Source organism: Aphelocoma coerulescens, chromosome 1 (assembly GCF_041296385.1).
Source record: "Aphelocoma coerulescens isolate FSJ_1873_10779 chromosome 1, UR_Acoe_1.0, whole genome shotgun sequence".
Lineage (NCBI taxonomy): Eukaryota > Metazoa > Chordata > Aves > Passeriformes > Corvidae > Aphelocoma > Aphelocoma coerulescens.
The window spans coordinates 20,743,625-20,767,501 of record NC_091013.1 but is presented as its reverse complement, the minus strand read 5'-3'; the positions used below and the strand labels follow the sequence as shown (position 1 = coordinate 20,767,501).

The 23,877-nt window shown below is 39.0% G+C and overlaps 1 protein-coding gene across 2 annotated transcripts in view; it reads left to right on the top strand.

The window, feature by feature from the left end:
- Window positions 1-23,877, top strand: part of TBL1X (transducin beta like 1 X-linked) — a 193,084-nt gene that overhangs the window by 30,820 nt on the left and 138,387 nt on the right. The gene's annotated exons all lie outside the window — the stretch shown is intronic.

Genomic DNA, 23,877 nt, shown 5'->3' with positions numbered 1-23,877 from the left:
CAACAGTAAAGCATTTTAAGCTTTCAGTTGCTAATTTTGTGTCTTCTAAGTCCAAAATAAAGTCTCTCCCTTAGTCCAGAACATACCAGTGCTTTCCAACTGAATACAAAGTTATATCCTGTAATGTTTTGGCTGATTCCTCAAAAAGTTGTTTGACTTAAAATCATAAATATCTCTATGATCATACCAACATGTAAAAATTTCATAGTTATGACATGCAAAGCTCATTTTTAAACTTGGAGGTATCATGAAGTGTTGCATAACGCAGGCCACCAGAACCTGGCTATTACAGAAACCTAAAGCTTCCTGTACTCAAGATCCATTCATCACAAAATGGGGAATAATGTTCCTTACATTCATCCTTGCATAGCATTAGTAATAAGGAGCTGAACTGAAGGGCTTTCAGCACCGTGGCCTCCTCTGAGTGCTGAAGAAAACTGTCACTGCAGAGCAGGTTTAAAGGCTCATGAAGAACTTGATCTTTCCAGTTTTTTACTGTACATGGTCATGTGCACTTACCTGGGAGGTCCTTTTGCCATTTTTTTGCAGTCCTTTCACAAATGGATTTTTGAGTGAAGTTGTACTACCACTCTCAAAAAGAAATATGCTTATATCAAGTTGTTTTCCATCTATGAATACCGAAATGAGTTGAGTAGAATGCTTGACTCACTAAAGCGTGCATGGACATTAGTATTACCCTCTTGGTGAACTATCAGGTGTTGCTGCTTTGCAGAAGCTTGCAATATTGCTGTAATTCAAGAATAGGCTTCCTACTAATTTTGGCCATTCTTGGAGATGGAGGAAGAACAATGAAGGTGCCTCTCTGATTTAGCTATTATGTCACATTTGTTCACAGACTAAAAAGAGAATAGCTGATCTAAACTGCTTCAGAAAATGGTGTTCTTAGTCTTTATGTCATAGGAAAAATAAATATCTTATTTTCTGCTCCATTCTCCTTTCCCCATCTGATCCTTGCTTCCTCAGGCCTGGTTGCAGGTGTAGGAGGGTAATTGAAGCCTTGGACTTGTGTTATGCCTCACCTCCATCTTTCACATCTAGAGGGGAGAAGTTGACCTTATTTCATCTCTCCTTGATTGGAAAAAAGGGGATTTGGATAGGCTTTGCCTTAGCAGGAGGAACAGAAATGATCTGAGGGGCAGGAGGTGCATGTGGGTACAGTTAGCAGCCAATCTGACCTACTGGCAGCTGTAAGGCTGGCAAAACAGATACCTAGTGAGAAATTTGGAGAGTTATAGGGAGCTCTGCTGCCCTTCTGGGTAGCCACAGTACAGCTGCAGCAGGAAGCAAGGTTACTGCACTCTGTAAAATGGCAGCCCTGCAGGTGCTCCGTGTGTTACAGATGTGTGGGAAGAGTTCGGAAATTAAATAAGTCTAGAAAAAAACTGAGTGCATTCCTACAAAAAAAAGGGCTAATTTTTAAGTCAGTTATTTCTGGTCTTTGAATAGAGTTAGTACTACAAGGAAAAGATTTGTGCACATGCTTAATGGTGAGCAAATGGTTCAGTGTTTTAACAAACATGATTGTTTTACATATGGTTGGATTGCTCACTGCTGATGAGAATTGTGATTCCCTTTGGTTAAGGTGGAAAAGATACTAGATTTGCTTAGGTGACATCATGCTATTATGATTTGCTCTTTCTACCTTTGGCATAATCACTTAGTTGTATTTTTGATTAAGATGGGAACACATCACAGCTACAGTGGGGTTTTCAGTTCTGGGCAAATCAAGGTAAAAACATGTGATGACTTAGGAAAACCTGGGAAAAAAACAGCTAATAATATTTGTGTCTTGATCTTTGAAAGTCTTTGAAAGTTTTTTTGTTTTCATTTATTTTAAAGAAAAGCCTTTCAGCAGCAGGATACCCAGAACATTTATTGGAAATTTTATACACATTTTCCAAAATACTCTATAGCAGTGCTCCCTAAATTTTCTAGGCATTGGTGTTGACTATTTTGGCCAAATACATTTAAGTTCATATAAGTTGATGACATTTAGAAAATTTGTCAGTCTAATAGAAATGCCTCATTGACAAAAAATAAGATCATTTGATAAATCAAATCTTGTCTGTAGTCCAACATGATCTTACAGAATTTTGAGGGCCCTTCCAGCTTCTCCCAGGTAGTTTTTCATTGCAAAAAATATAATTCCATGAGAGACCATGTATGGAAAAGTCAGTAGAAAAAGGAAATATTCAGGGCCTAAATTGCAACAATGAAGACCTGTATAGTGAGGGAAAGGATTTTTGCAGCAGCAAAAATACAGTAGTGGTAATATCCTAATACATGGATAACGTTCACAAGCCACTTAAAAATATTTGTATGAGAATATGTTTTATGACTGCCAGTGCTATTCTGTGATCTTAACAGTTATGCAAATACTAGTGTGAAAAATAAAACCAAAAATTACCACAGATTTCTTTTCACCTGTGTAGAACGAGCAGGACTCGTGTGCTCAGTGGCCCAAGCGCCGTGGAAGTGCAGCGCGTGCCCTCGCAGCGCTGCGGGTAGCAGTGTGTGGAGACACGTGTTGCCAGGGACCTACAGCACCTGCCCTAACGCTCACACAGGGTGAGTTGGCTGTTGGGAAACCCACATGCCTGTTTCTGGAATGGCAGGAGCCATGTCCGTGACCTTGGGAGGTACAGGCTTCATTAGAATATTCTGCGGCATGTTTTGTAAATCCTGTTTAAACGTTTGCACATGTGAGTCTACAAACTTGTATGGCACAATATCACCACAACTAAATGATAAATCGCTATCTTAAAAAAAACCTAACACCACAACTTATAACTATCTCTGCTGAATGTGGAGCTGTGTTTTGCTAGGGAGTCCATTTTGAACTTCCCAGTTCCAGTAAAATTTGAGGCGTTAAACCTTCCTCCTATCTCTAGAAAAGATACAAATCACATTTTAATAAAAAAAAATAGGATGATTCACAGAAACTATTTTCCTGCATCTTTTGGAGGCCATTAACTGTTGCTAAGCTCTAGCTATATGCCAGCTGTATCAGCTATTTAACTCCATTTTCCCTTTTTTTGGTGAATAATGTAGTAACAAGATATATTCCAGTGAAAATAGGACCAAAATCTGGTTGAAAATAGCAATGAAGACATTTCACAATTATTACAATGATCGTGATTCTTGCTAAGACCACAAAGGGTTTGGTTTTTTTAATGCTCTCCTTCAGTAGGAAGGGCTGTATGAGGTCAGGCAGTTTTTTTAACACAGTTTGTTTCAGAGCTCTACTCATTCTGTAAAGTTTCTCTCATGCTGTTAACAGAACAGGTTTGCAGGTGTGGATGAATATATGAACAGTATAAATTTACTCCCTTGCTACTCTAAAACATAATGCCTCTCACTTCCATAGTTAGAAACCTTTTATCCAGGAAAAAATGCTCTGTCAACTTCCTGGAAGATAAAACAGAAATAGGCCCAGTTGCAATTCTCTGCTTTGAAGTGAATCCAAGAAGGTTTCTCATACGAGTCACTAATAGACATCTTAGAAGAATTCAGGAATAATACTTTTGTTGACCAGTTTGGGTTTGGGCTGCTAGCTGGAAGCACTCTCCAGTGTATTTCCTCAGGGTGAGTCATTTTAGGTTGGACAGTCTTCCTGTGCTGCTCCTCAGCTTTCATCTCTATCCTATGCTGTGGGCTTCCCCTGGGAACTGTAGAGTGATGCTGCAGGTGTCTGCCCACAGCTCTCTGGGTGACCTCACCAGCAGCTCCTTGACTCCCTTGGTAAATCTTTTTCCTCTGCAAAAAGCTGTGAGAGGAAATGGTGGGAAAGGTCAGACAGCCTTCCCCCAAAGTCCCAAGGCAAAAGGCTGGGCTGTGTGTCTAATACCTCTCACTAATAATGCTTCAGATCTATTATTTATTTTTCTAGGATCTTTTAAGTAAACTCTAATGTGAATATTTGCTGTACTGTGTTAGTCTGAATTTTGTCGAATATGGAAGTTCTGTATTTTTGCCAAATGTGCTGTGAATACTTAAAATTTGTTTTTCCCCCTCTGTTTTTTTATTGTGTTGGGGAGAGTGGGAAGACACAAGTTCATACTTTTCTATAATGTTTTTAAGTCTCTATTTCTTGTTCTTTGAAGTATGAATTGGAGAGAATGCAAGGTACTTTATTTTTGCTGCAAACTGTTTTAAGTGATTGGTCAGAGATGTTTTCTGTACACACACAAATGCATGTACACATGTACATGCATGAACACACACATAAATATATAAAAGCACCCTAGACCAAACTCTTTAAGAAACTGTTTTCCTTCTGTATTCTCTTTCTGCTTTGCTTTTTAAAATGTAGTAGCTTCAAAGATTTTAACTGGTTTTCTGCATTCTCATCAAATACAGTATTTGGCTAAGTGTTAAGGTGTCAGCCTGCCCTATTTCCTCTTCACAGAAGCATTTTTCACACCTGCAGCTTTCTTCTGTTTTTGATACCAGAAATACTTGCATCAGTCTTAAACCTTTGCCAAGTCACTGCTGACGTGTATTTCTGTAGCTCTTTATTTACAGTGTGGTTCTCTTTCTTGATATGAAATGTCAGCATCTGTACTGGACAGGTTAATTTATTTGGAGAAGGTCATGACATCACTTAAAGAAAAGCTAGGCCTTCAGCTGAGAAAAAGGTTTAAATTAATCCTGACCTGTTATGATTATGCTGGAAGCAAGCATGTTGTAATGAAAACAGTATGTCAAACTGAATTAAAGATTATCTCTGGTATGGGGAGGAATCTCACCACATAAAAAAATTGGCACATGATTTTTTTTTTCTCTCTTCTGAGACAGAAATAAATATTGCAATAATCAGAAGACTGTTGTTTCAAATAGTAAATTGGGGTAGTTGAGTAGGAGTGCATTAACTCTTTATGTGACACATTGACATTTCAGTAGATCTGCTAATTCTATTGTAGATTTTGGCCTTTTAAATATATGATAAATAATACTTACACTTAGTGCTGCTTTACATCACCTGATCATACTGAAATCAGTTTTGTGCAAAGAAACTCATAAATGAGTCTTCCACTTGAAGAGTAGTTGAAGAAACTGTCCAATACAGTGGTGCTTGTTTTGGTCTGGCAAAGCTCATGGACTACATAGTGCTGTCCTAATTAGTCCCTCTGGTGTGCTGGAGTGCTGAGCTTGTAATACCTCATTGCTTGTAACAAAACCATGGTGTTTAGGAGGAGGTAGAAAATGCTGAATGTATAATCTTCATTTGTAATTACATCAGATATATCAACATAAACATTCAGGTTTTCACTCTTTTTTGCATGCCTTGATGGTTTTCCCCTTTTGTCAAATAGTTGTTAATGAGCCTTTCTTAAATTCCCTTCATCTCCCTTTATCATCAGGCTGTATTGACAGAAACTGGTTTTATCTCAGGCATTATAGGGTGACAATATGAGGTAGTAAATGTGATAGCCACTGCCTTCTAATCCTTGTGATGGTTAAGCATATTACAAGAAAAACCACCTTGAATTTCAGTAATTTGTTGGTAACTTCCTTGTTCTTTCACTTTTTGCACTCTTGCTCTCTGAGTCATGGAGGAACAGTTATTTACACTGCATGTGTGAGAGGCAGGGAGGACTGGCTGAGGTGAGCTACTGCCTGTGTAGGCCCAGTGGGAAAAGGGGTGCCTGGAGGATGTTCATTGCCATGGTCTTCAGACAATGCAAAAACACCTTTTTGGCAACCCCTGGCAGCAGCAGCTGTCCTAGATTCTTTTGACCTTGTTGCTCTCCCAAAAAGGAAAAAAAAGGTGCAACAGGCTCACAAATACTTTCATTAACAATTAATTTCTGTATTACTTCTGATTTGCATAGTACTTCTGACACATAAAATATTACCCTTACTTGATAAGGCAGAGGTAGCTTATTTTGAGGTGCAGGGAGACTGTATCATCCCTTGCCAGAAATTAAGTTTGTGTTCACAGCAAGTTATGCATTTGCTTATTGAATGTTATGTAAGGTCTCCTTTGAACTTGCTGTGTGTGATATTTCTCAGGAGCACAACAGTAGTGTTACTTTTCAGAATGCACCATCAGACAATGCAAATACTGTTAGTTCTCAAGATCCCAGTTTATAGGAACATCATATTTTCTGAAATATGTTATTGTAGAAATTACGATGAAGCGATGACAAAAATCGGTAAAGCTAGGGGATTTTCAAAGCAGAGACAAGTCTGAAACGTCTCTGCTTCGTTCTTCCTGTTGTGCACTGGTACTAGCTTCTGCTCAAACCTTAGTTTTAGTGTCAGTTCTAATTCTTCTGAATTTATCTGACAGATTTATCTCTGTCAACCACAGGATTTGTATGCCATCTCATACTGTAGTTTCTGATGCCTGTACTTAACTGATTTGTTTCCTATCTGCCTCGTCCATCTTTTCATTTTTGGCAAACTGCATTTATCTTGTTTTTATGATTAAATGGAAGGAGTTGCTAAGGAATGAGATTTGGATCCTTTATTATATTTTAGCATTGTTCCTTGGAAACCTGATTATATCTTGCAAATTAGAGTAACATTTCAAAGGTAATAAATCCTGCATAGCTTGTTAAATATCTCATTTTTTACTTATAGATTCTTACTGAAGCAGAATAATATTATTTCAAACTTTGCCAAGTGTGAAGTGTTCTGCTGTTGTTCTGTGTTCACTAGTTAACTAAGCATTTGCCATGCCAGGATAGAATTACGTTGTCTCAATGACTTTACATTCAGAGTATGACTTCATAACTGTCAGTTAAATAATGGCTTTTTGCTAATGATATTTAAATATTTATCACTTCTCAAACAGTTGTGATAAAGCAAGGGAAGTACTTTTCTAGGCAAATTCAAATCCATGTGTGTTAAGCCTCTGTTTATCTTCCATTTTCAACTACGTGGCTGATACCTGGCTTTTGTTATTCGGTGGGCTATAAAATTCTGGTTTGTGTCTGATGCATTGAAAACGTGCAGCATATACATATATTTTGTTACTGCTGAGAATTGGATTAGGGTTTTGCTAGTCATATTTGCTTTTAAGAGTTTATGGTATAGATCCATTTGCATTTATGAAATTATTTTAATTGGTGTTTCTAACTGAAAAGTGTTCACAGTATGTGTGTGTCTTTTCTCCTCCTGTCCTGGCATCTGAATACCTTATAACTTTACTCGTGAGCAGCTTTCATTCATAAAGAATTCTCTGACAGTCTCTGCTCTGTTTCTTGACTTTTCTCAATATTTTTCTCTGATGAAAATCTTATTGCTGCTGACAATGAGACACTGAAATGGAGACAGTGCAGAGAGCTAATTGACCTAGTATCAGATGCCCCTGGACACAATGCGTTTTCAGTCATCTCTAGATGAGTACCTTAAAAACAAGTGTGCTGAGTTTTCTCTTCTAAAAAACTCCCCCGCCTCCCCACCCCATTGCAGACTTTGGCTTCTTATCATCAGTAATGATGCAACTGATCATTTTTGGAAGGTAAATATATTATGTGATTGCATCTGACAGGACTTTCAGTGACTGAAAAGGACTGTTTCTTCAGCAAATCAAATGTTCAGTGATGCCTACTTGAAATTTGTGCCTTTGATGGAAGCTAAAAACAGTGATCAGGAGTAATTGCACCTGTAGGCAAGAAACAGGAAACCAAAGTGATGGACTAAAGGATGTGATTAGGAAGCTAGACCAAAAAAAGGAAGTGTATTTAGGGAGAAAACAGGAGTGAAACTATGAGTAAATAGAGCAGTTAAGCATTTCCTATAAAGGAAATTCCTGCAATGATGCAGTGCACCCAGGAGTGCTTCCAAGCTGTGAGGTAGTAGCTGGGTTCATATTCCTCCTGACCTGTATTAGATGGGAATTTCACAGGCACCAGCTCTTTCACCTTAATTTCCACAGCGGGGACACCCTGGTGAAAGTGCTGGAGCTTTCATGAGTGCAGTTGGCCCCCACCATTATGACATATGGATAGTCACATTCTGCTGCTTGCTCACAGAAATATGGGAATGCTTAATGTAACCTCTCCCTCTGGAGCTGTAGGGAGATCGTGGTTTCTGGCACGCCTGGGCACAGCAGTTGCTGCTGAGCTGCTGCAGTCCCTCCTCTCGGTTGTTGGTCCAAAGGGGAGCTACTTGTGATGTAGGAACCAGAATGTCACTCCAGAATAAAACATCCCCGTGCTGGGCCAGCATTAGCAAATGGAAAATTGGCAAAGTTCAAAGAAGCAAATAAACAAAAAATTATTTTTGGTCCACTGAGGGACCTAAGATAGTTGCTCTCTGTACGCAAGCAAGCTTCCATCAGTTACTAAACCCAGATCTGACAGCAGCATTTTTACAACTAAATCAGGACTTCCCAGTGTCATGTAGTGAAACTGAAAATTAAAATTGGGGGACATGCTACTTTTTCACTTGTTGGCTTTCTAAAAAGAAATGTGGTTTTATTACCTTTATTTTTAATGTAAACTTCACTCGTTTGAATACAGATTTTTCAAATTAGTTGTAGTTCATAATAAGTGTCGTTCTTTCAATTATTGTAAAATGAGTGTGATTGATGTAAGGCATTGTCCTGCCACTGAGGCATACCTAGCTGGAGTAGCAGACGTACTATGTGGATAGTCAGAACTCTAGGCAGCAAACTCCTCTTGTGCAGTGTCTTTAAAATTGTAACTCATGGTGGCCTAAGGTTTGCTTTAATTTATAGATATAGGATATGTTTCTTAGACAGGGCTGTGTAGTGAAAGATTGGTACCACCGGGGCTCTCTGCTCTGGCTTCCATGTATTTCCATCCCCACTCCTGGAGAATGCTGGAGTAGGAGAAGGCTACCTTGTCAGTTTGTTAAAGGTGAGTGTTCCTGGACTTTAGCAGGGTCACCTTGCAGGTAGAATAGTTTCCAGCTGCCTACTTTGCCTGAAAAATCTGTCTGTTATATGTTATTTGAACTCGGGATAAGGTCATACTTTGTTTCAGCCCTGCAGGGCTGACCATTTCAGTATCCCTCCTTCACTTCAGGGAACCATGTATATATTCTGTAGGCTCTCACTGTTCCCAAATTGTGTGCTGTTGGTCTATAGATAGTTGCTAATTAGAGAAGATAGGTGGAGAAACCTCAATGTGTGTTTCAGTTTCCAAGATTCCCTGAACCCTTGGCATATACTTCATTTCCAAAACAATTGAGAGCCTGCCCTTAGAGTGATGGGATAGTATTATACTGGCTTCGTCAAGGCTTGTACTAGGAAAAGAAAAAAAAAGGATTAAATTATTAAAAGAGGAAAGCTTATTTCCTCCCCTTCTCTGCTAAGGCTTCTTTTGGGTTACTTTTATGCTGAGGTTGAGAAAATCACTCTTTTACAGACAATATTTACCTGCTTCTTTTAACCTCTACTGCGTAAGATGGCTAAATACAGGAATGCATATGCAATATTTATGTTCCTGTGAGACAAAGATATGCTATTAACTTGGCATGATCTGAAAATAAAAGCTCTTTTGGTCAGAATCACTATTGCTTTTATGAAGTCTATAATGATTATGCTACAGCCTGTAGTGTTAATGATGTTTACAAGTACCTCCCATTTCCCTTTCCATTTGGGATTAAACTGGTTCCATATAAGCACATACCATGTCTTGATCAACAATGTCACTGAAATATGTAAAGCAGTGCTCATTTCATGTATAATGTTAAAAATATCACTTCTTTTTCTGTGAGGTTGTCTTTCTTGGTAAACTTTTGATTCTTAATTCATGACCATTGTGACTGAATCTGCATTTTCTCTCCAGGTACTTTCCTGAGCTGTACTTCTGTTGTTCTGAAGAGCTGCTAGGTAATGAATGGCAGTTAATTCAGTGTTGTGCAGGGCTCAACCACCTGCTGCCAGAGTAGGTCAGAGGATAAACTGTGGCTCATTGCAAGAGAGTTCGCCTTAACTGGTAGCCACGGTGAGACCTGAAGTCAGTGAAGTTCTGCAGCAGCTCTGGAGTGGGATTTAGCTGACAAAGGCTTTATGCAATACTGACAAAAATATGTAGAAAGCTGAGCATAAGAGATCATGGGGAATTCTCCATTTCTGTTTGCCCAGTAAGATCTTAACCACAATGAAAGCACGTTCTTTGAGGTGAAGAAGATCGCCTTGTTAGTTCAAAACTGGTTATACTTTCCCATCTTTGGTTTGATTTTTGCAGGCATAGTTAAGAGTCTTGACTTGTGTTGCACAGAAGTCAACTCATCCCTTCTTTCCTTCAAACTGCACAGGGTCAACATGACTGTTAGATTGTGAATATTTTGATAAGGGCTGTTTTGACAATATGCAAAAATACTTGCTGCCAAGAATAAAATGGCTGAAGATAGAAAAAATATTTAATTTCCTTGAACTTAAGAGGATAAACTACTTAGACCTTTGATTTAAATTTCTGTCTTACCCTTTTTCTAAGAACTTTCCTTACTTCCTTTGTCTTTGAAAGGAGGGAACTTAAAAGATGAGCATCCAGAGCTGGGAAAAAAAAGTATTAAAAGTAGTGTTCTAAAATATTTAAAAGTTTTGAAAGAAGTAATTTAAATAGAAAAACCATCATATCATTGGTGACTGCTTTTACTTCAGTAAATTTCCCTTCAAAAATTCCAGTATTCTGTGTACGTTGAAATGAGTGGGTATCCTGCTGTAATTCGGAGTGGAGTCTTTCTGCTCTCTCATATTTGCCTTTCCCAGTCTCAACAGGATGTACCCCAAAACAATACATTGACTCCTTTTCTTACTGTCTTTTGCTACTGCAGTACACTGACCGTGACTTAGTATTGGATTGGGTGGAATTGACTCAGAGCAGTCTTTGGCTGCTAGTCACTGGTACAGGTGATGTTTCAGGGAAATTTGAAGGCTCTCCTTTTTTATCCTTCCTGTGGGTAAGTATCTTGAGTTATTTACCCACATTTTCAGTGAACTTTATACCTGTAAGAAATGTTTTACTGTTAATTGCATGGAGTCATAGCTCTTTGAGATAAAATGGGTAGTTTTATTGTTATATTGATATTTAGGATAATTGGGATGTGAACTTTCATTAGCATGCTTGGTCATCAGGAAGGCATAGAGGTCTTTAAGTAAGTATTAGTATCTTGCATCCTTTTTCTATTGCTCTAAGTAGATAATGTAATCTTTCCTGGCCATTTTTTTTCTTTGTTTTTGTTTTTGTTTTTTAATAGATATTTGACTCATATGTCAGGTAGCTGCAAACCAAAAACCTAATCCTGCAAACACCAAAGCATGCATGAAATTTTCTCAGATAAGGATTTTCACTGACATGGAGATTGCTGAGGTGAACAGTGGTTCAACTGCATGTAGTAAGAAACCCTTGTGTGAAATCATTGGCTCTTAGAAGTGTGAAGGTGTCTGACAATTAGCTTTAAAATATTTTTTATCTTTATATAAAGAATTGCTTCAGTGAAAGCACTCCCATGTGCCTTATCAGAAAAAATAAGATTTCTCCAAAGTGTTTCTTTAAAAAGCCTTTCTCAGAAGTATTACTATGCAGAATACTCCACCTCTTGTATCTAGACCAATTTTCAGAGGCTTTGACAAGGCAGTTTAGTCTGATATGCACCATAGGAGTCTATTAAATAAAATATACATGGATTAAAATTCCTGTGGTATTACCTTTTTACAAAAAAAAAAAATAAATTTCTTCATCAGTAGGTCGGGCAGGAGTAATATAAAATTGAAGTGCAATAATGTTTTTTCTTCCACACATATACTTTTTGCTTTTAATGACAGTAGCCTGGTTCAATACTCAGCACCATTTGGCTCAGTAACTGTATCAGGTATTTAGGTCCATCCAATGTATATTAGGAGTTACTCAGTTTCTAAGTAATGCAAATATTTCAACAGCTCGTTCAACAAAGCTGTAACTTTGTATCTCAACAACTAACTTCGTGTGCTAAATATGCGGTACTCTGTGGAGAATTCCCTGAACTTCCAGCGTATTTCCTTGTACTCAGCAAGTGTTTCTAAGAGCAATGTGATTCTAAGAGACTGAGTGCTTGGTGTAGAGGTTCAGCTTGGTTTGGTTTCAAACTCTGTATGTGGGCAACCTTGCCAAGTGTCATCTGCCATAAACTGGAACCAGTGGTGCCTCCCTGTAATTAGCAGTGTCCCACAAGGTTCAGTGTTGTTTAACTTGCTCATCAATGCCTGGATGAAGGGGAAGATGCCTCCTCGGCAAGTTCAGTGACAACACAAAGCTGTGAGGAGTGGCTAATACCCCCAAGTGCTGTGCAGCCCTTCAGAAGGGCCTTGACAGGCTGGAGAGATGGGCAGAGAAGAACTGCCTGAAATTCAGCAAAGGCAAATGCAGGGTACTGCAGAGGGGAAGAACAACCCTCTGCACCAGTACAGGGTGGGGGCTGATCTGCTGGAAAGCAGCTCTGTGGAGAAGGACCTGGAGGTCCTGGTGGACAACAAGCTGTCCATGAGCCATCAGTGTGTCCCTGTGGCCAAGAAGGCCAATGGGATCCTGGGGGGCATTAGGAAGAGCATTGCCAGAAGGTCGAGGGAGGTGATCCTGCCCCTCCGCTCAGCCCTGGTGAGGCCACATCAGGAGTGCAGTGTCCAGTTCTGGGATCCTCAGGACAAGAGAGACATGGAGCCCCTGGAGCAGGTCCAATGGAGGGCAACAAAAATGATTAAGGGACTGGAGCATCTCTCTTATGAGGAAAGGCTGAGAGAGTTGGGCCTATTCGGCCTCAAGGAGCAGCAATTGACAGGGGACCTCATCAATGTCTATCTGTATCTGCAGGGAGGGTGTCAAGAGGACAGAGGCAGGCTCTGCTCTGTGGTGACAAGCAGTAGAACAAGAGGCAATGGGCAGAAACTGAGGTGCAGGAAGTTCCACCTGAATATTAGAAAGAGCTTCTTTACTGTGCGAGTGACTGCACACTGAAACGGGTTGGCCAGAGAGCTTGTGGAGTCTCCCTCATAGGAGATATTCAAGAACCATCTGGACACAATCCTGTTGGACCAGATGTCCCTACCAGTGGTCCCTTCCAACCTTACCCATTCTGTGATTAATTTACTTGATAACACTGAATAATTCCACTAGGATGTCAGGAATATCCTAAAAATAATGGGAGATCTGGTTTATAGTCCACTGCTCAGTGTCTAAGTGGCCAGCTGGTTACTCTGTATGGAGAACTTCAGTGTCTCTTTGTGGAATGAGTAGTATTTGGAAATCTTAATTGCTATGCTGCTACTTTGATGTAAAATACAAGCGAGTAAACTGAAGGAGGTAATTTTGGTCTTGTGTGTTTTGCTTTTGATCTTCTGAATAAATTTAAGTTTACTGTAAATTTATCAAAGTTAGGAAACTCAAGCCAAAAGCATTACTGAAGTCATGCCCTTAGCAAACCTGGTAAAATACCACTCATAAAATTTTTGAATGCTCATCCTGTAGTTTCTTTCTTCCTTTCTATGGCCATTAACAACACTGTATTGTTTCTGGTTTGCAGGTTATTATTCCACCTGATGTGTGCATATGCTGAGACCTTATCCTGTGTCAGATGTGTACTTCCATATCATACATACATATGCACACTGCGTTCACAAAATACATTAATCGCAAGATACTCTTCAGTATTAGAAATGAGTGTGCTGTAGATAATGACACGTTTAGGAGATTAGATTCCCTGGACTTGAAGAGCATTAGGCTTGTTAACGTAGACATAAGCTCTGTGTTGGGCTTATGCTTTATTTTTCTCTTGCTCTGATAGTTTCAATATAAAAATTAAAAAGTAAAGTTGCAAGGTTAGTCAGAAGGAACGAGTGGGACCTAGTGACTAGAAATGGAAGTATTGATGAGAATTTGTCCAAGTGTGTTGTGGTTTGAAAAACCTCTTTCTTTCATGCTAACATCAAAAGCACTGCTCAGATACAGACAATTCAGTATTCTTGAGACATTAATTAAAAGATCAAGCACCGTAAGGCAGCAGTGCACACTTCCTTAATTTAGTCTCATAACCGTGTATCATCCCTGGCCAGTAAGGGTAATTTACTGTAAATCACTGTGATTCTTGTTCTTCCTGATAACACCATATCACGTTGTCAGTTTGAAACACTGCCTGCTCATTTTTACTTGCAAACTGCAGTGCTTCTTTTTTGTGCGTATACATAAAGATTTCAGTATCTGTTTGTATACATGCAAACCGTATGCCTTATTTGCAAATATATCTTGACAAATGTATTTTCCAGCTAGGAATATGAGTGGATTCTACTGGTGAGACTTTATAAGAGGTACATACATTTGTATTCAAATAGAAGTAAATTTTGAATTCTTCTGGATATTCTGCTAGTTTTCTGCATGAAGATTCCCTATTAGACGTAAAAAGTACATTTCTGTTGTATGGACACTGAAATTTTGATATAAAAATATAATGTACTTAGATCCCAACTGCAAACACCAGGAAATAGTTGTCCTGGTTTTCAGGTTCCTTACTTTTTGTCAGTGTAAGCCAAGCATGCACTCAGTCAAAAGTATGTGTGTTTTATATTCCAGGTGTCACAGACCAGGAACCTAACCAGAATTGTGCCTGATATTTATCTGCAGTTTCAGGGAAGCATAATGTTTTCCATAATCAAAGACCAAAGGGCCAAATTGATACATTCCCATCTTGCTAATGAGCACAGAGAACAGAAAACCATCTTTGCAAGCTGGGACAAATTACACTACTGCAGTTTAACAAAATGCTGAGTGGTACTGTAGCTTTGTATGAGATGGGTCATCATCAGCCTTGGGAGAACTGGCTGTAGGATGGATTTTCATCCCTTCCATTGTAAAGTAAAAGACCTACACTTAAGCCAGCATGGACAGGTTTTCCATCCCACTGCTGGGCAGTGAGATAGCTGTGAAGAGTATCTACCTCTTCCTGTATCTGACTCAGCTCAGCTGGCCAGCAGTAACGTGCTGGGTCATGCCAGTTCAGTTGTTTCTGGTCCATATCTTCCTTTAGTGATGCATGAAAGTGCTCTGAAAAGATAAATACTTATCTGTGGAAGGGATGTAGTGAGTTGTCTACCATTTCTCTAAGGTAGTGCTCGAGGCTTTGCACAGCTGCAGTATTTCATTTTATCAACATTGAATTCTATACCATGGGCTATTAGCAGAAGTTATCCTGTCTGCCTTAGCTATTTGTGAGCTTTTTCCAGTACCAGTAGTGGGTTAATCTGTGAAGTTGGATCTAAACAGGAAAAGGTTAAGGTATATATGTGATAATGAGTAAAAAAGAGAAACCAAGTTCCAGTGTAGCTAGGATATTTATTTTCTGAGAAGATAGTGTTCTGCTTGACTAAGAATGCTTACTTTATTTATAGAAAAAAACTCCCATGTCCTTAGCTCACAGGACAGTTCTGGCTCTGCTAGTTGCTTGGTAGAAAAAGTACTTTTTGGAATGCAACTGCAAAACATTCATGGCATTTCTTGGCAATTAAGAGATCCTGAGCATTAAGGGAAAGTAGTTCTTGTTTTGTCTAGTTCTAATAATGTTCATGTTTTGAGCAAACTTTCCACAAAGACAGATTTTTGTTAGGACTATTTTAATAATGAAACTAACACTATGATGTGAGTAGCTACAATGTACTGACTTGTGTAGGAACCACCAAGCTGTTTGGTACCAGTCAGCCCCTTTGTCCATCATGATTCTTTGAATTTGTGATCCTGCATTTTTAGATATTTTGTGCCTTTTTCTTGTGAAACCAGAAGAATATCACTTCCAGTATGATCTAAGTTTTTGAACAAAAAGAACGTTCAAACTATAAACTCAGAATCCTGAAAACATTTTCCGGGAGAATATATCAGTGTTGATGTGAGCTTCTGTAGAAGTGGTTATCACTGAGCAGCTTTTGCTCTGGCAGTTAAGAGCAAGTGTGTATGAGAGAAGGTGGCCTAGCACCTAGCAACTTGTCTGGATGGAATTGCCACAAAAAGGCACTTTCAGTGCTGGCTGAGGACATGGAGACAAAGTGGGTGGAGGTTTGGCCTTTCTGGGTATCTTCTGTGTGGTTCCTCAGCAGGCTGATGTAATTACATGGTAGACAAGTGGCCATCTAGAACCATCCATTTAGAAATGACTTGAGTGCAGGCACAGGCATTTGGTGTGGAGTGTCAGGAGTATTTGTTACTGTGCACTGTGTAGTTCATCTGCTTGCTGCTGGAGTTCAGAGGTGTATATTTAGTATTAATAATCTCAAAGTCTCAGTTGCTAATTCAGCTCTGCAAGTCCTCAGTGCCTCGTCTCAGGTCACACTAATCTTTATCTCAATATGCAAATATCTAAAATGAGAAGAACATCTGTTAACGTCGTAGGAGGTTGTGTAGATTACTCTAATGGTTGTAGCAGTCTGAATTAGGGAAAGTGTTGTGATAATGCCACTAAGATGGCTCTAAGCCACCAGTATGATGCTGCTGTGAAAGAGTCTAATGTGCTTCTGCGATGCATTAGACATGGCATTTTTGTAGAGAGAGAGAGAAATGCTAATAGCATTTTGTAAAGCCTTCCTGAAACCTCATTTGGAATATTGTGTCCGATGATCTTCCTTTGCAGTGAACAGAAAGGTGAACTTAAACTGGAGCAGGTGCAAAGACAGTTTAATAAGCTGCACAGGAGATTTATTCTGGAATGACAGTAGAAAGTTAAGTTATGAGATGAGTCTTTGGATTTGAAGTATAGCGGTCTCCAAGGGGTCTAAAGGGAGACTGAAACTGCTTGTTTTGATTATATTTATTTGGCACTAACAATATGCTTCAGTATTTCCAGTGGTTGCTAGTGGATAACACAAGCATGCTTTTTTGCTCTTCTCCCAAACCCTTTAATGACAATTTAATTTTACTTGTCCCCTGTTCTAGCCCCCACCTTCTAACATTCATCATGGAACCAATTACTAGATCTGGGGTCAGGAATGAATGGGTCCCCTCAGGAAAGAGAACATACAATAGATATTCCTTTTTTGTTGTGTTAAACACAGTCCACTTAACTGTGATCATTTAGGAGAAGTTGCTACTTAGCAATTATTAAAAACATGCAGCAATTGCAAAAGACATAGAAAATAGCCAGTAGTAAAGCTGTAGTATAATTATAGCCTTTCCTATAGCTGTTTTGCCTTTTGTATGGTATTGAGAAGCATTTTGTGGGGTTTAGGACACATGGAGCAGATACACAATGGAAACTGCAGAACTGAACATTCATCGTGTAGTTGCTTGCAGTTGCACGTTCATCTTGAAAGAATCATCCCGTGTCTCTGAACTGTGCTGAGGCACAGTGAAATGCTGGGTTGGTGATCCAGAGGAGGTGTAGCATTCTTTCTGCTATTCAAACTTTGCTGTTTGGTGCAGAGAAGTTTCTCAGTCATTTGTCATCTCCTGTAGCCCAGAAGAATTGCTCTCCGTAAGTGATGTCTTGCAGTTCGGTTATCACTCTGCCTTTGCATTTTTGGTGTTTCTGTGAGAAAGTAGACTTCAGGGAAATCAGCATATCATCAGTGACCTCAGTCAGACCTTCCTCCCCCAGGGGGGGAACTACAGAAGCAAAATGAGATATGAAATTCTTTCAAAAGCTCTACCTTTGGTATTGAATTCAGTAACCAGAATGTGGGCAGGAAGCAGAGGATGATAAAAAGAAGTGCTTCCTTTAGGTTATCTTATTTTTTCAGAAAGCTGTGCAACCTGAGAGGGGCATAGTGTGTATAACATATTCATGGCATAGCTGCTTCCTGGTAAGTGTGCAATAGGAGAAAGTGTTGTTCTTAAATTAGTAAGTGAAAAAGTGGCTGATAAAGGACGGGCTACAGCTTTCTAGATTTTGTTCCAGACAGGATTTAACAAGAAAGTTTCTTTCAAGTGTTTAATTGGAGGGCCAGATTAAACAGTAAGATATAACTTCCTGGTATTGATAGGCTCAAGCCATATTATACCACCAAACATTCAGTTGACTGTGAAAAAGGCTTTATGCTTTAGGTGACTATTGTCATTTAAAAAAAAAAAGAAAAGTTATAGGGAATGGCTGTAATGAAAACCTGGATATTTGTAAAATACCTTGTTAGGCAGTGGTCCACTCTCAAGGAAGAGAACTAGTTAAGAGTACTAGTTAAGTACAGTTCCTGTTTCTGCCAGTAACTTGCCATGTGGTTTTACACATATTTCAAAAGGTGACAGGTAACTTTGAGTAGATCATGAATGTTGTAATTGAGGCCAGTTGAATGTCACTTTTATTTTTTTACCATAAAAAGGCAGTAGCTCCCATTCAGGATGAATTCTGTTTCAAAAATGAATTGAGTACAGAAGACTTTACTTTTACTTGGCTTATTAAATGTAATAACAAATCTTCTAAAAGTTCCGGCCGTAACATTTATATTAAACTGTTAAAATGGATCTGATTTATAATTTACTTTGAAATCAAACACAAAAAAAATGTAGTAGGGATTATGTTTTAGTGGAAGGGGCTTATACTGTGATAAATTTCTTTCCTGTTCAACACCTAACATATCATCAGTCTGGGTGGAGAAATGCACTGAAACCTTTCATGGACAATTGTGTGACAGCAGCTGCACTGTTTATATTTAAACATCTCTATTACTTTCTAGCAATGCCCTTCATGGTGAATTCCTGTAATTAGTGGTTCCTGAAAGTATCAGCACCTCCTCTCTCCCTCAGCTCTCTGAAGTGCGAAACTCAAGAATCAAAGAACTGTTAACTCTATTGGCTTTAGGCTGTATAAACTATAATCCCAGATCACTTGTTTGCTGGAATGTCCTAGGACTTACCTGTGTGACCACCTTAACTAGCACCAGCCAGACTAGAACAACTATAGTGATGATGCTAAAATCCCCTTGTTCTAGTAAGAGAGATGTTTTGACATGAGCTGGAATTCTTTTGGATGAAGGTTGTTAAGCAAAAAGCTTTTTATTGCCAAACCTTCCCCACCAGATCCTTCCATAGAAGATTTAAAATAATTCATTGTATGATTCTGTCACCATTACTCTGGTAAATTTCCCATGTCAGGAAATCATTGGATGGTAAGAATCATTATTTTCCTTCCATCTTGCAGGCTTTGGGGAGGCACAGGCACTTTTTATTGTGACAAAGCAGGGAAAGGGGTGATTCTTGTCTTCATACTTGTGATTTTGGGGGGAAAATGATGGACCTTCATTTGTAAATGATTCTCTTGACCTTTCTGGCAAGGACATACGTATGGGTGAAGTAAGTGTCTTTTTCATGTTGCTGGTGATGAAAACTAGAATATAAACCTTGTGGTACAAGGGGTTCCAGGAACTTGTGGGGAAGGAAAAAAAAAACGGAAAAAAAACCAGAGTAGAAAGATTTCCTAAAATAAAAGGAGACAAATACTTACAGTCATTTTATGGCTTTTTGATCAGTTTACCAGTGGGTTTTTTTGTATTTTGGGAGGTTTCATGTGTATGTGTGTTGGGTTTTTTTGTTTTTTATTCAATTCAGAATCAATCCACTACTAATAGCTATGTTATTAATTTCCTGTTATCCTAGCTAGCAAACCCATGTGAATATACTGATTAATAGGAGACCTCAGAGTGCCAACTTTTGAGAAATGCCTTGGATCACAAGTGATAATTGGCTTCTGCATGAGTTGTAGTCATTGCATTAGTTAGGTTTTGAAGCCTAGTTCCCAGAGCATGATTCGTATTGACTGTCCTCCTTTCTCCATGGGAAGTGACAGTGATGAATTTCCTGGATAAGGCAATCCTAGGGATGGGAGTCAGGATAACTAAATCTCTTTCTGCCCTCAACACCATCAGGAAATACAAGAAGTGGAAGAACAAGAAGTTGTATGAATTAAATATATTCATGTGACTGTTTGAGACCTCTTCAGAAGAAATATGAATAAATACCATCTTACATTATCATAACACATACCTTTCAATGTTGAGTGCTTATCAGCAAGATCCAAGTATTTTGAACATTTTTATTTCCCTGTTGCATTTAGGATCAAATAAAGATAATTAGATACCACTTTCAGCATTAAAGTGTACTTAACTCAGTGTGGCTCAACAGAGGAATGAGTGATTTATTTGTAAATACTGTGTTCGTTAGTGATATTGCATTTATACTTAATTTTTATATGTTGGACACACAAAAAGGTTGTTGAAAGGTTGTGTTGTTGTAGGGTACCTAAATATTTTCAATAATTTGCTATTTGAATATAAAAAAGTAACTATTCTATTGGATTTTTTTAGTTAAATCAGGGAGTTATTTTTTCTTTTTAGAGTCAATATTGGGCGAATCATTCATCTGTACTCATTAAGTAAAGTATGCTCTTACTAAATGGCCACAGTAGCAGTAATACAGTAGTAGCATAGGAGGGATCTGTCTGTAGTCCAGGAGTGCAGCACAGGCTGGGCTCTTCCCACCTGAGAAACAGCTCTGTGGAAAGGGATGTGGGCGTTCTGGTGGACAGCAAGTTCAGTATGGAAGAACGATGTGCTGCTGTGGCAAGGAAAGCCAGTGGGATGCTGGGCTGCATCAACAAGGGCATCATCAACAGAAAAAAAGTCATTGTCCCACTCAGTGCTTGCCAGGCCAGACCCGGAGTGCTGTGTTCAGTTTTGGTCCCCGGTGTGCAAAAATGTGTGGACAGGCTGGAGAGGGTCCAGAGAAGGGCTGCAAAGATGATCAAAGGTCCGGGAACCTGCCATGTGAGGAAAGGCTGAGAGAATGGAGTTTGTTCAGCCTTGTGAAAAGAAGGCTTAGGGGAAACCTTATCACCCTGTTCCAGTCTTTGGAGGGAGGCTACAAAGATGTTGGAGACTCCCTTTTTGCAAGGAGTCCCATGGAGAAGATGAGGGGTAGAGGGAACAATCAGCCATTGGAATAATATCCCCAGGGAAGTTGTGGATTCCTCATGATTGGACTGTTTTATGATGTGGCTGGACAGTGTGCTGGGCAAGCTTACCTGGACTGTGCTTTTGCCATGGAAGGTTGGACCAGATGATTCATGAGGTCGCTTCCAAGCTGGTATTCTGTGATTCTGTGATTTTATAAAATCACCCTAAATTCAGCCTAAGCACTCTTAACCCACCTAACACACCAAAGGCAAAGAAGTTTGAGACAGGATAGGAAGATGTCTTTGGTTAGCTTGTACTTTCTGGCAAAAATAGATGAAAGTATGCTACAATCTGATTATATCCTGACCATGGTCAAAAGTAAGGCTGAAATTGCTATTTAAGGAGACTGGTTACAGAGGTTGTGTCATATCAGACAAAGATATGTAGAACAAAGATAAGAACACTTATCCTTGGTAAACAGTGCCAATTTAATTAAAAACCCTTCTTCCCTTCCCCACAGTACTTAATATATTTGACTGAATCAAGGGCTGTTTTGTCTTCAGAAAAAATGGTTTAAAAAAGTATTAGTAATTTGCTGTTAACTGAGATGTAGATTGAGTTTAGGTTGAGATTTAGACTCTAAGTAACTTTATTTTGGTTCCTTGTAGAATTTTGTGTTTTTAAATTTAAAAGAGTGGATGTTGTTAATCTAGCATCAAGACAGAAGTAGCTACAGTCCACAAAGCCTTCATACAGCTGCCTTGACATCTAAATATATAGGTGTCTGTAGTGAGGTATTTAAAGGCCTAAAATTCTACTTCTGCACTGCTGGTTTGGCTTTTCTTCTGCCCCAGTTCTTCTGGGATCCTGAAATTAAGTGTTCCTGCTCATTAGCCCTTGTACAGATCTCTTTAACACCCATCATTAGACGTGAGTTCAGCACAAAGAGTAGCAGCCATGGCTATGGCATGCTAATCACAAAAGCTGTGTAGAAACCAGGACAACACGTGGAGTTAGTTGTTGAGAAGAAATTTGGAAATTGCCAGGGCAAGAGCCAAGCACGGGAAGTGAGTGGGGGAGTAAAGAAGTGGGAAAAACATTTGAAGGTGAAAAGTGGTATGGAAAACCCAGCAGATCTGTGAAGGGTGCAGAAAGCTGAGAGATTAAAAGGAATGCTAGTATAGGAGAGCTGGAAGCTAACAGGACTCTGGTTGCTGGGTGGGAGCAATAGATCGTATAATGAAGTTGTTCAGAATGAAGTAATCACTGAAAAAGGGGCAGGGAGGCAGGACTGGGATCACAAATAGGAAACTGAGCCTAAAGACAAGAGTGGATGGGGACAGTGGCACGTGTCCACAGGATTGGCAATAATAAAACTTGGATGAGAAATGGCCAAGTTTTGAGGGACACTGAGTGTCTGTATTGAGCAAGATGGAGCTTCTCCGTTCCAAGGGCTACTGTCTTAAAAATTAAACCAAGCTCAGAAAGCTGCCTTGAGTAAAAAAGTTACAAAGATCAAGTGCTGCAAAGCTGGGAAGGTGAAGAATTAAGATTGTCTAAAATATGTTAACTGACCTCCCCTGGGCATTTGCATTATGATACAGTTTTAAATTCTATGATCTCAGAATTGTATGGTCTTTCCAAGTGGAACATATGTATGTTCCACTGCAGCAAAGTAGGACAAGTCTCTGAAAACATGCTATTATTTTTTGTAGAAACCCTAAGACAGATAGTGAATGGGGCAGTGCACTAGTGAGGGAAGATGTGTGTCACCTTAATTAGGCAACTAGATGGATATGGCTTCTCCAGTTTAAGGTATTACAGAAAGCTAAATACTCTGAAAAATTAGTTTTAGGAACCTGGTTGAACACTGAAGTTTGTAATGCTCCTGATTCAGAAGTTTCTTTCTTGTCTCTGGGATCATATGATGCCTCTCGATGAAGTGTGGTCTCTTGTTACCTGACAACACCAAAGAGGAGCTCTGTCCAAGAACTGGCATTTCTGTCCTCAGAGTGCTGTTGTGGAACAGGGCAGGATAACCTGGAGCAGACAATATGTAGAGCTGTGCTGTGACCATATGGAATGCAGCCACTGGGTAGACTTTCACTACTCCTTTCTAGCTACTATGTTCACTGAATGAGGTTGGAGTCTGTGGAAAAAAAATTGTGCATTGTCACCTAATAGAAAGTCAGTCAAACTAGACTTAAACATGGGTGCCCAGTTTACTGCAAATCCTTAAAAAAAACCAAAAACTTCTGAGGAGCTTACCTTAAAAATTTGTTAGTTTCCACATCATTGGATACCTATCTTGTATTAAGATTTCAGGCTTATGTAGGATGTTGATGTTTGTATATAGCCTGTTGACTTCTTTTTCTTTCAAAGGGAGGCTTTTCTATACTTTTATTCTTGGAAAATATGTACAAAAAACCTGTAAAATCTAGGAAGCGTAGTTACAGTCAGTTTTTTAATTTGCGTTGACTTCTGGTGAAATCTTCTTTGAAAAATTGTACCTTGCCTGATTTTCTAATTATATATTTACTTGCATGATAGAGAAGAAGAAAAATTATTTTCTTTTGATCTGATGTAATTGGCGCTGTATTTTAGGGGAGCTAATTCAATCTTATCTGATTATATCCTGACCATGGTCAAAAGTAAGGCTGAAATTGCTATTTAAGGAGACTGGTTACAGAGGTTGTGTCATATCAAATACATTACTTTTCTACTCTGTTACTGTTAGATGAGCTGCTCTAAATTAGATGGTCTAATTCTGGAAAATTTGAATATGTGCAGGTGGACTTTTGTGTCAGCAAAAGCCACACTTATTTAATTGGAGCTCCATATGTCTGCAAAAATTGATTCCATATGGTTGAATGGCACCTTTTGAAAATGTATCTTTAATTCATACTAGTGCCAGGAGAAAGAACAACTCTATTTTTTGAGCTCCCTAACAAAGTGACAGTGCACCTGTACACGAACCTTCTTTCAGTTTTTAAAGCAGTAATTGAATATGTAGGATTTGCTTGTCACATGTTAACAGCTTT